Below are 15,771 nucleotides of genomic sequence, written 5' to 3' on the forward strand. Positions count from 1 at the left end.
TTGAAAATAATTCTTAAAGTATTGCAACATGAAAGTTCCCAGTTAAATCCATGCTTTTGTGCATTGGGAATATAGATTATTTTTTGTTCCCAGAATTCAGAGACATATGCTTTGATTATAGAAGGACTATAATGGATTCCAGAAGTTTCAAATCTTAGAAATACATTGTCTCAAAATATCATCACGACACAGTAGTTACTTAATGTTTGAAAGCAGTAATGGAAAAATCATATATTGAGAAACTTGTATACAACAGGTAAAAGGATTAATTCTTTCATTCATCTGGAATGTAGAATACTGGTTAAATGTCACAGAATATGAAATAATTTGCTCCACAAAAGTACTTTCCATGCCCATTTTCTTGAAAAGCATCTTCAAATACATCAACCTTTTGAGAGACACTTATTTTTAAATGTTGGCAACCTGTTAGCAACTATATTTTTAAGACCATTTTTTGGTCTTGACTCCAACCATTATATAAGGATAGTGTTTTTCTTTATAGGGAGGCCACTTCTGGTTGACTCTGTTGGAAAATTTTAAGGCCAGCTGCAATCTCCTTACAGACCTGTCATCTTTGTCCATGCTATTCTGAGACAACACACTGCAACTTTAACCATAGCCAAATACCATGAAGATGAAAAACTGGCAAGAAAATCATTCTAACCAGAGAACCTCTTGATATCATGCTTTTGAGTGCTTTTAGGCTTGTATGATGCTCTGATGCAGTTGTTCTGATAAGGCTTTAGAGGGAAAACTGAAGTAGAAAAGCACTGAAACAGGCCAGAATTAAAGTCATTCCTGATGTGATGCTTTTTGTAGATGTAGCTTATCCATGCTCACAATATCAAAATTCAGGGTACATACTTTAGTTAGGGGAGGGGCAACCTGTTTGTTTACTGCCTCCTTAAAGTTGACTTCAGACTTTATGAAATCTAGTCTCATGTTAAAGTAATAGAATGTTAAACGTAACAGTTCCTGTTTTCTCAGAATTTCATCTGATTTCCCAATACAAAGGTACTTCAGAGTTAGTGGAAATAGAATTAAAAGACATTTATTTTGACACAAAAAAATTCTGAAATCCATGCATACTTTTCCATAATACATATTTTCTATAATCTTTCTGAATATTTCTCATATTTGAGGAGTAAAAAATAATAAACTATTCCTGAAACTTTTTATCCTGATTAAACAAGTTGTATGTGTGGAGTTTTATTTTTTTAAGATTTTATTTAGGGGCCAATGCTGTGGCGTACTAGGTTAACCCTTTGCCTGCTGTGCTGCCATCCCATATGGGCACGGGTTCTAGTCCCGGCTGCTCCTCTTCCAATCTATCTCTCTGCTGTGGCCTGGGAAGGCAGTGGAAGATGACCTAAGTGCTTGGGCCCCTGCACCAGCATGGGAGACCAGGAAGAGGCACCTGGCTTCTGGCTTTGGATCGGCGCAGCCCCAGCCATTACGGGCCATTTGAGGAGTAAACCAACAGAGGGAAGACCTTTCTCTCTATCTCTCTCTCAATGTCTGTAATTCTACCTGTCAAATAAGTAAATAAAATCTTTAAAAATAAGATTTTATTTATTTTAAAAGGCAGAGTGATAGAAAAAGAGGAGGAAGATGAAGAAAGAGAGATCTTTCATCTTCTGGTTCACACCAAGAAATGGCTACAATACCCAGAACTGAGCCAAATGGAAGTAAGGATCCGGGAACTCCTTCTAGGTCTCCTATATGTGTAGCAGAAATGCAGGTACTTGAGCCATTTTCTGCAAGATGACCTCTACTTTTGTAACTTAAATTCAAATTTGGGTCACCTATACAAGGCAGGCTGAGTTTTTAAAGGAGGTTCTGCAAGTTTCAGATCATCACCCATCTCCAAACTAAATGAATACAGAATATGGATCTATTTGAGATGTAAAGAGTTTGAATATGGTAAGAGTAAGGATTGCTTTGGAGGGATTTGTCAGAGTGTGGTACTTCTTTTGTCCTGCTAATGGAGAAAAAATGGGATGCTTCCACTTTATTTCAAGCCAAGAAAAGTCTCTAGATGCCTTGCTAGGTATTCTCTGAAATTTGAGGTTTGGTGATGCTTACATTGGTCTCCTTCCTGACAACATAGGGACTGGGTTAGCCAATTGTGCTAGGGCACTACAGCAAGGAATGCCATTTAAGCCAGGAATGGCCTGTACTTTCAAGACTCTGTGAGCTTCTCCACAGCTGAATGAGGACTCCAAACAATAAAGATGCACAGAGTCACCTCGAGTGGGACTTGGATGAGGAGGAAAGGCAGAAGAGGATCCAGCAAGAATCATCAAATCCATCCATTAGAATCCAAGGACTCCACAGGAAGATTGTAAGCAGTTAATAATAGAAAGTATCTACTGTGTCAAAGGAACTGGGGTCTTCCAAACAATCACAAAACGTTCCATAGCACAAAGATAACAACAAAAATCCTCATCATTTTAAATCAACAATTTCCAAAGGGGAATCAGTATCAGATAGGTGTCAGCCAGATCATTCTACATTTTATGTTTCCTCCCACTCCTACTCTGAAGCCAGAAGAGCCACATCTCCTACAGAGCAATGGAAATGAGTAGAGAGAAGATGGAAAGATAGAAAAGACAATAACCATAACAACTACCTCAACCACAGTCTTTCAAAATTGAAACACACCTGAACTGGGAGAGGACTGTGAAACTGTAAAAGAATTGGGGATGGGGTGATTACACTGAGATAGACCTCTTACAAATTAAGAACAAAATGAAATTTCATACTGGTTGGACAAGATGCAGATGCAGTGCAAGAGCTATTTAACAAAGAGAGATGAAAGGAGTGTTATGAGTACAATCTTTCTGTCTTCTTGCACCTAACAATTTGTTCAGTGAATGACAGCATTAAAGTCTGAAGACTCCCTCTGCTCTATACAATCAGAAGACTAGCTGAGAGGATCTTCATGGCAAATTACAAGGGAGATTCAACAAAATTTGCCTTGTAAATCATTTTCTCTAGGCACATGCTGCTCTCTGCTTATTTTCTTCATGTCTTCACTAGTCTCAGCTTTTTTTTTTTTTTTTTTTTTTTTTTTTTTTTTTTTTTTTGACAGGCAGAGTGGACAGTGAGAGAGAGACAGAGAGAAAGGTCTTCCTTTTGCCGTTGGTTCACCCTCCAATGGCCGCCGCGGCCGGCGCACTGCGGCTGGCGCACGGCGCTGATCCAATGGCAGGAGCCAGGTACTTATACTGATCTCCCATGGGGTGCAGGGCCCAAGGACTTGGGCCATCCTCCACTGCACTCCCTGGCCACAGCAGAGAGCTGGCCTGGAAGAGGGGCAACCAGGAAAGAATACGGCGCCCTGACTGGGAACAGAACCCGGTGTGCCAGCACTGCAAGGCGGAGGATTAGCCTACTGAGCCACGGCGCTGGCCACTAGTCTCATCTTGTCCAGATAATTTCTAATCATTCCAGAGCTTTAAAAGAATAGAAATTGATGTTCCCTAAGCTCAGGGATCATATTAATTAGGATGAAATCCCTAGGATAAGGTTCATCACAGAAGAATAGAGTAGGATCTTTAAAATCCAACTGCCCCATCACATAAAAATGCAGTCTCTCACTTCATTGTCAAATATTATATTGATGATTGTGTTAGGAAATCAGAAAATGTACTCAAAACTGTTATAAAATATGTGAAAACATATCATGCAGCTGGTTGGCTGTTACTGACTGAACATGTCTCCTTAAAATTCAGAAGTAGAAATGCTGGGAAGCAATTAGATATGAGAGTGGAACCCACAAAGACCTTTTGTTCTCTTTCATCCATGTGAAGATAACAAGAAGTCATCAGTTTGTAAACTGGAAGAGGTCCTTCACCATGAGTGAAACCCTGACCTCAGACTTCCAGGAATGTTTCTAAGTCATCCGGTCTGTGATATTTCACTATTGAAACCCACACTGACTAAAAGATTGATTATAAAGTAATTCAAAAATATTTCTTAGTTATGAGAAAAATTATTTGATGTATTGAATTAATATACCCCCAGTGCCCTGATACAGGCAATGAGAACACAGGAAGATGCTGGAGATCAAGTGTTGAGGGGAAACAGGTTGCTTGGGGCACCATTGCTCCCACTTCACACCAGTTTCAAAGCAGGATTTGGGATTTATTTTTGTCTCCTGTGATCATTTTGAGAACAGTAACACCTCTCAATATAACTAATAAGCAAAAACCACAAAGCATGCATTATACCAAAAGACAACTATAAAGCAGTTACCAGAATTGAGTCATAGTTCAGGCAGGCATTAGTAATCCAATATTCAGACACATCTCATTCCAAAGTTTGTGTGTTCTCTAGATTCCTCATTCTACTTCTGAAACTGGACCTCCACTTCTGATAGTTTGGCAATAGCTTCAATGCAAAAATTGAGAGCTCTTCCAGTTTTCCTTGCATGTTCTTGTTTTCACATTGTAATCAATCATGTGGGTGACTATTTGTTGAATGCCTGCCGCCCCACAGGAGAACGTAAGGTCTCCTGAGGACATGTGACTCTAATTCACTGATCTATACCCAACACTAACACTGGCACCAAGTGTATAGCAAAGGCTTAAAAGTCAAATTGTTAAATAAAAAGAGTAGTTACCTTGTAACAAGTTCTGGATATTGAGCTAAAATTATAGTTGTATTATCCAGGTAAAGGGAGACAATCAAGGTTTCTTATCTTATGTGTCTGTTGACAATATGGTAGGGTCATAACCCTAACAGAACGGGATAGGAACATCTGGATGGGAAAAAAGGCTTAAGCTCTATTATCCACCAACAGAGTATATGGCAGCAAGAATTTGACCTTCTGGAACACACAGGTGAACTTAAACAAATGTCCAAGGAAATAAATCTAACAGTGCCTTGATGATTTTGGTTGTTTTCTGCGTTTGTGTGGCTCCATTTTTCTCCCTCTCACTAAAATGACTGATTGGCTGCTTAAACTGATTAAAATCATCATAGAGAATTATGGATATCCAGCCTGTATCCAAAATCACATGAGAATATATTCTGACAGGTCCAATGGGATCTATGGGTAAAGAACTGTAAACTGGTCTAAGTTCTGTAAATGTCTAGAAAAGGCCAGAGCATTTGTCCAATTTCTCTTTCCAGTAATTTTATAACCCTTAAAATGAAAATTCATTAGTATTTCACTTTCTGAACTGGACTGGCTGGTGACCTCTCCAAGCCAGGAAAAAACTGTCTGGCTGGCAAAACTCTAGCCTCAATCTTGGCCACTCCTCAGGAAACAACCTTGTTACAAGAGAAAAAGACCAGTTTCTGGGTCAGTCTCAATCAGATTATGGCAGGTTTATGCACTGCAAATAAACATGGTCATTAACATTCCTTCACAATACCTCCTCCTCCATCTCTAAAACCTCGTCTCTGTTAAAAACCCAGCTTTCCTCAACCCAGTAGAATTACTAAGGCTTACCTTGTCTCATGAGTCATGAAACCATACTTTATAAACTAAATGGAAAAGTGCAATTAATTTATTTTCAGCCACTCTTGGCCTGTACTACAATGAATTGGTCCACTTTCTTTCAAATTTGATTTCATAATGACAATTAGCCAAGTATTTCAAACTCAGCATTCTAAATCTGGAAGACTGAAATAAAGTGCAGCCTTTCTGATATTTGAAAGTACTGGATTTTTTTAAATACTAAACTCTGCTCACAGCCTTAAAATATGGATATTAAAAATCTGATTTCTACTCAGGTTATTTGGAACCATAAATATTATATAATCAAAGCAAGCATTTGGAGTCCTACATCAGATAACTCTAACACCACAGTATTTATGAGTAATCTTCAAGGACCATCGGGTTAATGATAGTGGGAATTATGGATGAAAAATCTATTAAAAGCTATTGATTAGTATCATAGTGGACTTGGTTCTTTGAAGTACATTATAGATAAGTTTTATAGTACAAAACTCTGCAAACAAGCATAACTTGGTCATTCCTCATTGTGTTTTTAGTAGCTGCTACAGTGCCTGCTGAGCACTAAATAAATACATATACACATATATGTTAAATACATGTGACTTAATGAATAAATATGTCAACGAGTAAGAATGAATGAACTCCTAATTTTATATTAATAGCATTCAAATAGTATGAGATAAAGTATCCTTCCCACATGTTTTTACTCATAGACTATTGTCATCTAACTCTGTCATCTCCCAGAGACCTAATATATTCCCTGTAGCCTTACATACGACATGAACATTGACTACTCTCACTCCTGGTGGACCACATCCTTGAACTTAAATGATTTATGTCTAACTACCTACTTAAACACTTCTCTTAATTTTAAAAGGTTTATTCCACTTGTTTCAAATGCAGCATGACAAAGAGAAAAGGAGAGAGAGAAAGAGAAAGAGATCTTCCATTTCCTGGTTCACATCCCAAATGGTTGCACAAACTGAAAAAATTGGGGTTTGGCCAAGTTGAACGAAGGAGCCTGAAACTCTATTCAGGTCTCCCACATCAGTGGCAGGGGTCCAAACACTTGGGCCATCTTCCTCTGCTTTCCCAATCCCATTAGCAGGGAACTGAAAAGGAAACAAAGTGGCCTGAACTTCAACTGGCACCCTCAAATGGATGTCAGTGTAGCAAGCAGCAGCTTAACTTGCTGAACTACAACCCTAGTCCTTCAAACACTGCTCTTTGTGTGTGTGTGTGTGTGTGTGTGTGCAAACAATATATCCAAAACTCAACTCTTGTTTTATTTTTTAAAGATTTATTTTATTTATTTGAAAGAGTTATAGGAGAGAAAGGGAGGGAGGGAGAGAGAGAGAGATCTTTTATCCACTGGTTTACTCCCCAAATGGTGGTAATGATTAAGGCTGAGCCAGGCCAAAGCCAGTAGCCAGGAGCTTCATCTGCATCTCCTACATGGTTGCAGGGATCCAAACACTTGGGTCATCTGCTGCTGCTTTCCCAGGAGCATTAACAGGGTGCTAGATTGGAAGTGGAACAACCAGGACTTGAACCATTGCCCATACAGGATGCTGTCATTGCAATAGACACTTAACCTGTTGCAACACAATGCTGGGCCCTGCCCTCTTGATTTCTATACATGCCTCTGGCCTACAGTCCTCCTCTCTTCAGTTTTATTCTTATCAGTCAATGAAAATCCCACATCTCAGACAAAACCCTAGGAGTCACTGTGGTTCCTCTTCTCCTCACATCCTACATTCAACTCATTGGCAAGCCTTCTTGTTCTATCTTGAAGCTATATCCAGCACCCCACCACTTCCTTCTGCTCTAGCACTAATTTCTTTTATCCAGGACAATTACCTTCTTGGTTTGGACTGCTGAAGCATTTGCCAGATGTTCATCCAACTTGCGCTTTCCCCACATGCATCGTACTCTACAGAGAACCTTACAGAAGTCAGATCATGTTCTGGTCATATAGTTTCCTCCCATACCATTGCATCTTATTCTGTGAAAGACTAGAAGTCCTTACCACAGCCTTCAAAGCCCTGTGTAATCAGTTCACTAGTCGCCACTCAGCATCACCTTCTCTTCCTCTGCCTCTTATTCATTACACTCTCTTCAAATCAGCCTTTGCATTGCTTTTCAAAACTACCAAAAATCATCATGCCTCATGGCTTATGCTCATCTCTGGCTGACAGTCTTCACACAGGTGTTTCTGTGGTTCTTCTCGTTAAATCACTTCTCACCTCCTCTGATCACTCTATACAAAATAACACTGCTCAACTCAGTCTCAACCCCTTTGCTGTGCTTGATTTTCACTATTATCACTATCCACCACTTGAAATATCATTTCGTATATATCACATTTTTATGGTGTTTTTTTTTTCTGCTGCATCACACTGGAACAATAGCCTTGTGGTCATGGGTACTTTTTCTAGAATGATGCCTGATGGGACACTTTGAATTAAATAAGATCTGTGGCATTCTTTCTTTTTTTTTAACTTTTATTTAATGAATATAAATTTCCAAAGTACAGAATATGGATTACAATGGCTTTCCCCCCATAACATCCCTCCAACCTGCAACCCTCCCCTTATCCACTCCCTCTCCCCTTCCATTCACATCAAGATTCATTTTCGATTCTCTTTATATACAGAAGATCAGTTTAGCATACATTAAGTAAAGATTTCAACAGTTTGCTCCCACACAGAAACATAAAGTGAAAAATACTGTTTGAGTACTAGTTATAGCATTAAATCTCAATGTACAGCACACTAAGGACAGAGATCCTATGTGAGGAGTAAGTGCACAGTGACTCCTGTTGTTGACTTAACAAATTGACACTCTTGTTTATGGCATCAGTAATCACCCTAGGCTCTTGTCATGAGTTGCCAAGGCTATGGAAGCCCCCTGAGTTCACTGACTCTGATCATATTTAGACAAGGCCATGGTCAAAGTGGAAGTTCTCTCCTCCCTTCAGAGAAAGGTACCTCCTTCTTTGATGACCCATTCTTTCCACTGGAATCTCACTCGTGGAGATCTTTCATTTAGTTTTTTTTTTTTTTTTTTCTCCCCAGAGTGTCTTGGCTTTCCATGCCTGAAATATTCTCATGGGCATTTCAGCCGGATCCGCATGCCTTAAGGGCTGATTATGAGGCCAGAGTGCTGTTAGGACATTTGCCATTCTATGGGTCTGCTGTGTATCTCACTTCCCATGTTGGATCATTCTCTCCCTTTTTGATTCTATCAGCTAGTATTTGCAGACACTATTCTTGTTTATGTGATCCCTTTGGTTCTTAGTCCTATCATTATGATCAATTGTGAACAGAAATTGATCACTGGGACTAGTGAGATGGCATTAGTATATGCCACCTCGATGGGGTTGAATTGGAATCCCCTGGTATGTTTCTAACTCTACCGTTTGAGGTAAGTCAGCTTGAGCATGTCCCAAATTGCACATCTCTTCCCTCTCTTATTCCCACTCTTATATTTAACAGCAATCACTTTTCAGTTAAGTTTCAGCACTTAAGAAGAATTGTGTATTGATTACAGTATTCAACCAAAAGTATTAAGTAGAACAAACAAAAAAAAATACTAAGAGGGATAACATATTAAGCTGCTCATCAACAGTCAGGGTGAGGGCTGATCAAGTCACCGTTTCTCATAGTGTTCATTTCACTTTAACAGGTTTCCTTTTTGGTGCTCAGTTAGTTGTCACCTATCAAGGAGAACAAGTGGTATTTGTCCCTTTGGGATTGGCTTATTTCACTCAACATAATGTTTTCCAAATTCCTAACAGGGATCACTTTTCAGTTAAAATTTAAACACCTAAGAATAATTGTGTTTTAATTACAGAGTTCAACCAATGGTACTAGAACAAAAAAAATACTAAAATGGATAAAGTATTACATTGTACATCAACTGTCAGGACAAGAGCTGATCAAGTCACTGTTTCCCATAGTGTCCATTTCACTTCAACAAGTTTCCCCTTTGGTGCTCAGTTAGTTGTCGCCAATCAGGGAGAACATATGATATTTGTCCCTTTGGGACTGGCTTAATTCACTCAGCATGATGTGTTCCAGATTCATCCATTTTGTTGCAAATGACTGGATTTCGTTGTTTTTGACTGCTGTATAGTATTCTATAGAGTATATGTCCCATAATTTCTTTATCCAGTCTACCGTTGATGGGCATTTGGGTTGGTTCCAGGTCTTAGCTATTGTGAATTGAGCTGCAATAAACATTAATGTGCAGACTGCTTTTTTGTTTGCCAATTTAATTTCCTTTGGGTAAATTCCAAGGAGTGGGATGGCTGGGTTGAATGGTAGGGTTATATTCAGGATTCTGAGGAATCTCCAGACTGACTTCCATAGTGGCTTAACCAGTTTGCATTCCCACCAACAGTGGGTTAGTGTCCCTTTTTCCCCACATCCTCTCCAGCATCTATTGTTGGTAGATTTCTGAATGTGAGCCATTCTAACCGGGGTGAGGTGGAACCTCATTGTGGTTTTGATTTGCATTTCCCTGATTGCTAGTGATCTTGAACATTTTTTCATGTGCCTGTTGGCCATTTGGATTTCCTCTTTTGAAAAATGTCTATTGAGGTCCTTGGCCCATCTCTTAAGTGGGTTGTTAGTTTTGATCTTGTGGGGTTTCTTGATTTCTTTGTAGATTCTGGTTACCAACCCTTTATCAGTTGCATAGTTTGCATTTATATTTTCCCATTCTGTCGGTTGTCTCTTCACTTTCCTGACTGTTTCTTTTGTAGTACAGAAACTTCTCAATTTGATGCAATCCCAAATGTTAATTTTGGCTTTGACTGCCTGTGCTTCTGGAGTGTTTTTCAAGAAGTCATTGCCGGTACCTATATCTTGCAGGGTTTTTCCAATGCTCTCTAATAATTTGATGGTGTCAGGTCGTAGATTTAAGTCTTTAATCCATGTTGAGTGTATTTTTGTGTAAGGTGAAAGGTAGGGGTCTTGCTTCATGATTCTGCACGTGTAAATCCAATTTTCCCAGCAACATTTATTGAATAGACTGTCCTTACTCCAGGGATTGGTTTTGGATCCTTGATCAAATATGAGTTGGCTGTAGATGTTTGGATTGATTTCTGGTGTTTCAGTTCTGTTCCGTTGGTCTATCCATCTGTTTCTGTACCAGTACCATGCTGTTTTGATTACAACTGCCCTGTAGTATGTCCTGAAATCTGGTATTGTGATGCCTCCAGCTTTGTTTTTGTTGTACAAGATTGCTTTAGCTATTCGAGGTCTCCTGTGTCTCCATATGAATTTCAGCACCATTTTTTCCAGATCTGAGATGAAGGTCTTCAGTATCTTGATTGGTATTGCATTGAATCTATAAATTGCTTTTGGGAGAATGGACATTTTGATGATATTGATTCTTGCAATCCATGAGCATGGAAGATTTTTCCATTTCTTGGTATCCTCTTCTATTTCTTTCTTTAAGGTTTTGTAATTTTCATCGTAGAGATCTTGAACGTCCTTGGTTAAGTTTATTCCAAGGTATTTGATTGTTTTTGTAGCTATTGTGAATGGGATTGATCTTAGAAGTTCTTCCTCAGCCATGGCATTGTCTGTGTATACAAAGGCTGTTGATTTTTGTGCATTGATTTTATACCCTGCTACGTTTTCAAAATCTTCTATGAGTTCCAATAGTCTCTTAGTAGAGTTCTTTGGGTCCCCTAAATAAAGAATCATATCATCTGCAAAGAGGGATAGTTTGAGTTCTTCCTTCCCAATTTGTATCCCTTTAATTTCTTTTTCTTGCCTAATAGCTCTGGCTAGAACTTCCAGAACTATATTGAATAGCAGTGGTGAGAGTGGGCATCCCTGTCTGGTACCAGATCTCAGTGGAAATGCTTCCAACTTTTCCCCATTCAATAGGATGTTGGCTGTGGGTTTTTCATAGATTGCTTTGATTGTATTGAGGAATGTTCCTTCCAAACCCAGTTTGCTTAGAGTTTTCATCATGAACAGGTGTTGTATTTTATCAAATGCTTTCTCGGCGTCTATTGAGATAATCATATGGTTTTTCTTCTGCAGTCCGTTAATGTGGTGTATCACATTGATTGTTTTGCGCACATTAAACCATCCCTGCATACCAGGGATAAATCCCACTTGGTCTGGGTGGATGATCTTTCTGATGTGTTGTTGCATTCTATTGGCCAAAATTTTATTGAGGATTTTTGCATCTATGTTCATCAGGGATATTGGTCTGTAATTCTCTTTCAATGCTGCATCTTTTTCCGGCTTAGGAATTAAGGTGATGCTGGCTTCATAGAAAGAATTTGGGAGGACTCCCTCTTCTTCGATTGTTCTGAATAGTTTGAGAAGAATTGGAGTCAGTTCTTCTTTAAATGTCTGGTAGAATTCAGCAGTGAATCCATCTGGTCCTGGGCTTTTCTTTGTTGGGAGGGCCTTTATTACTGTTTCAATTTCTGTCTCAGTTATGGGTCTGTTTAGGTTTTCAATGTCTTCCTGGTTCAATTTAGGTAGGTTGCATGTGTCCAGGAATGTATCCATTTCTGATAGGTTTCCCTGTTTGCTGGCATACAAGTCCTTGTAGTAATTTCTGATGATTCTTTTTATTTCTGTGGTGTCTGTTGTTACGTTTCCTTTTTCATCTCTGATTTTATTGATTTGGGTGTTTTCTGTCTTTTTTTTTTTTTTAGTTAGTTGGGCCAATGGGGTGTCAATTTTGTTTATTTTTTCAAAAAACCAGCTCCTTGTTTGGCTGATTTTTTGTAATATTTTTCTTGATTCAATCCTGTTGATTTCTTCTCTGATTTTAATTATTTCTCTTCTCCTACTAGATTTGGGTCTGGTTTGCTGTTGGTTTTCTAGATCCTTGAGGTGAATTGAAAGCTCATCTATTTGGTGCCTTTCCAATTTCTTGATGTAGGCACCTATTGATATAAACTTTCCTCTTAACACTGCTTTTGCTGCGTCCCATAAGTTTTGGTATGTTGTGCTGTTATCCTCATTTACTTCCAGAAAATTTTTCATTTCTCTTTTAATTTCTTCTATGACCCATTGTTCATTCAGGAGCATGTTGTTCAATCTCCATGTGTTTGCGTATACTCTAGGGATTCCTGAGTTGCTAATTTCCAACTTCATTCCTTTATGGTCTGAGAAGCTGCATGGTATGATTCTAATTCTTTTATGGCCTAGTATGTGGTCAATCCTAGAGAAGGTTCCATGTACTGCTGAGAAGAATGTAAAATCTTTAGCTGTAGGATTGAAAGTTCTGTATATATCTGTTAGATACATTTGGGCTATAGTGTCGTTTAAATCTACTGTATCCTTGTTGATCTTCTGTCCTATTGATCTATTTCTGAGAGTGGAGTATTGAAGTCCCCCAGTACTATTGTATTGGGGTCTAAGTCTCCCTTTAAGTCCCTTAACAAATCTTTTAGATAAACCGGTGCCCTATAGTTAGGTGCATATACATTGATAATTGTTATATCTTCTGTTGTATTGATCCCTTAATCATTATATAGTGTCCCTCTTTGTCTCTTAACAGTTTTTGTGGTAAAGTTTATGTTGTCCGATATTAAGATGGCTACGCCTGCTCTTTTTTCTTTTCTGTTGGCATGGTATATCTTTTTCCAGCCTTTCACTTTCAGTCTGTATGGATCTTTGTTGGAAAGATGTGTTTCTTGTAAGCAGCAAATAGATGGGTTTTGTTCCTTAACCCAATCAGCCAATCTGTGTCTTTTAACTGGACAGTTCAGGCCATTAGCGTTCAATGTGACTGATGATAAGTGGTAACTTTGCCCTGCCATTTTGTGGCACTCTTTCTTATGCATCTTGAATATCCCATACTTAACTTTGGGATAACTATTTAGTAAAGATCATTGAATGAATGAATAAATGTACTTTAAACATACACTCATTGAGATGGCAGTTATAGGATTTCTGCAATCCCTAAGTCAGAAAAACTTGATCTTGCTTGTATATTTGGATTGTTTAGAATCAAGCTCTGCCTAAATCTTAGCTCAAGAAACTCCTATCCTTGCCAGTATGTGTCAGACAGCCCAGACATATTTTTTGGACAAAATGATGTTCTCAGTTTGTCTTGAATCTGATCAAAATTACAGTGAGCTAATGATTTCTCCAGAATAGTTTAGGTTTTCAGAGTCTGGTTTTCTAGCATCCTCAACCATGGTTGAAGTGTCATTTTTCATGGAAACTTATCCTGTCTTGAAAAAAAAAAGTGGTGGAAAGTTTTAGAAACTTTATGTGAGCTGCTGCTTTCCTGCCTCTGACGGTCATGTTGCACTCATCTTATTAGAATCACCTGAAACCCTACCAAATGGGTTACTTACGACTTGATTAGAAATAAGCATGGTAATAAAAAGGCAACATAAACAGTTTTCTGAATCCTGTTTTCAAGTGTCTAGGATGCCAACCAGCCTTTACATTCAGCTCTCATGCTTCGTCACATACTCTGACCAGCAATTCTTAGAGGCTTTCATTGTTAAAAAACAGTTTGCTTCATAAGCACCAATTATAGAAATAATCATAGCCTGAAAATAGTTTTCCACTCAAAATGTGTTCACATTCTCCTTTAGATTTATAAAAAAGAAAATTTCAGTAAAAGGCTATGCAGAATGTCTCTACACAGAATTTACCTCATTTATTTTTATAAGCAATGATCCACAGAGCAATATCTTTTTTTCAATAATAACAGTAATGTTACTTCTTGGAAGAATTTTTCCTGTGGTGGTTTAGGCTACATCCAAGAACATGTTTGCTTCAGGAGTAGTTTTACTTAATCCAATAATCTCTTTAAAAATTGAGTCCCATGACTGGAATTAAGTAGCCACTTTTATAATAAATCAATAATATGTAAACGAGGCCTTCAATGCTTTAAAAACAGGGGCTCTGGTTGCCTGACTATCCAAGTGTGAGCAGATTTCCTCCAGCCAGAAGAAAGATAATGTCTCTGTACTTCAGTAAAAATAGCATCCAATCCATGAGAGGAAGAATCCACCAGGTACATGGACCCTGAAACTTTACTAAATAGAGCTAACCATTATTTTACAGTGTTTTACTACATGGTTTATTTATTTCTCATTCATTTTGGTCAATATTGGATAATACAAGCAATAGTTTTGAGAAAAAATATACAACTACAATCATTATCATCATCATCATTTGAATATCTGAAGAACATGCAACCTATCATGTTATCATTGTTCAACAAATATGAATTGGCCCAATGAGATATGACTGAAACGTCATAATCAAAGACACAAACTCTGTCTGTTTACTATACTGAGGATGATTGGTTAAAGTGATAAATAGGGGCCGGCACTGTGGCACAGTGGGTTAATGCCCTGGCCTGCAGTTGCTGGCATCCCATATGGGCGCCGGTTCTAGTCCCGGCTGCTCCTCTTCCAATCCAGCTCTCTGCTGTGGCCTGGGAAAGCAGTAGAAGATGGCCCAAGTGCTTGGGCCCCTGCACCCGCATGGGAGACCTGGAAGAAGCTCCTGGCTCCTGGCTTCGGATTGGCTTAGCTCCAGCTGTTGTGGCCATCTGGGAAGTGAACCAGCAGATGGAAGACCTCTCCCTCTGTCTCTACTTCTCTGTGTAACTCTGTCTTTAAATAAATAAAATAAATCTTTTTTTAAAAAGTGATAAATAAAAAGTACATTATGGGCAGGAGTTTGGCCTGACAGTAAAGACACTGGGTTAGGATACCTTCATAGCATGCTTGGGTTCAATGCCTGCCTCTGGTTCAGACTCCAGGTTCTTGCTAATGTAGATGCTTTGAGAAAATAGAGAGAGCACAAGTGATTGAGTTTCTGCTACTTACAAGGTGGACCTGTATTGAGACTCCAGCTCCAACTTGGGTGGCCCAGTGTCTACCACTTCAGTTATTTGTGGAGTGAACCAAAATATGGAAAAAAAAATCTCTCTCTCTCTCTCTCTCTCTCTCTCCTTCCATCTCCCTGCTTCTCAGAACTTAAAAAAAAAAAAAAAAGAATATGAAGTTTTGTATCTGATAACTTGGATTCAAACACTGAATCAACCACTTTGGTTACTATGACCACATTAAAAAAAAAAAAACCTGGGCTTCCCTGAGTCTTTATTTCCACAAGCTGTGACATAAAGCATAAAGCATCAAGCATCCAGGATGATATTTCATGGCAGATGTTCCATCTTGCCACCCTCTCCCTCACACGTCAGTTCCAGTATACAGGAAAGGCAGGATTCAGGAAGGATGAATCATCCCGGGGGGGGGGGGTAAGTCTGGGAAAGTATACTGGAAAAGA

This window comes from Oryctolagus cuniculus, chromosome 9 (genome assembly GCF_051225735.1).
Source record: "Oryctolagus cuniculus isolate XC-2025 breed Fujian yellow rabbit chromosome 9, ASM5122573v1, whole genome shotgun sequence".
NCBI classification, from domain to species: Eukaryota; Metazoa; Chordata; class Mammalia; order Lagomorpha; family Leporidae; genus Oryctolagus; species Oryctolagus cuniculus.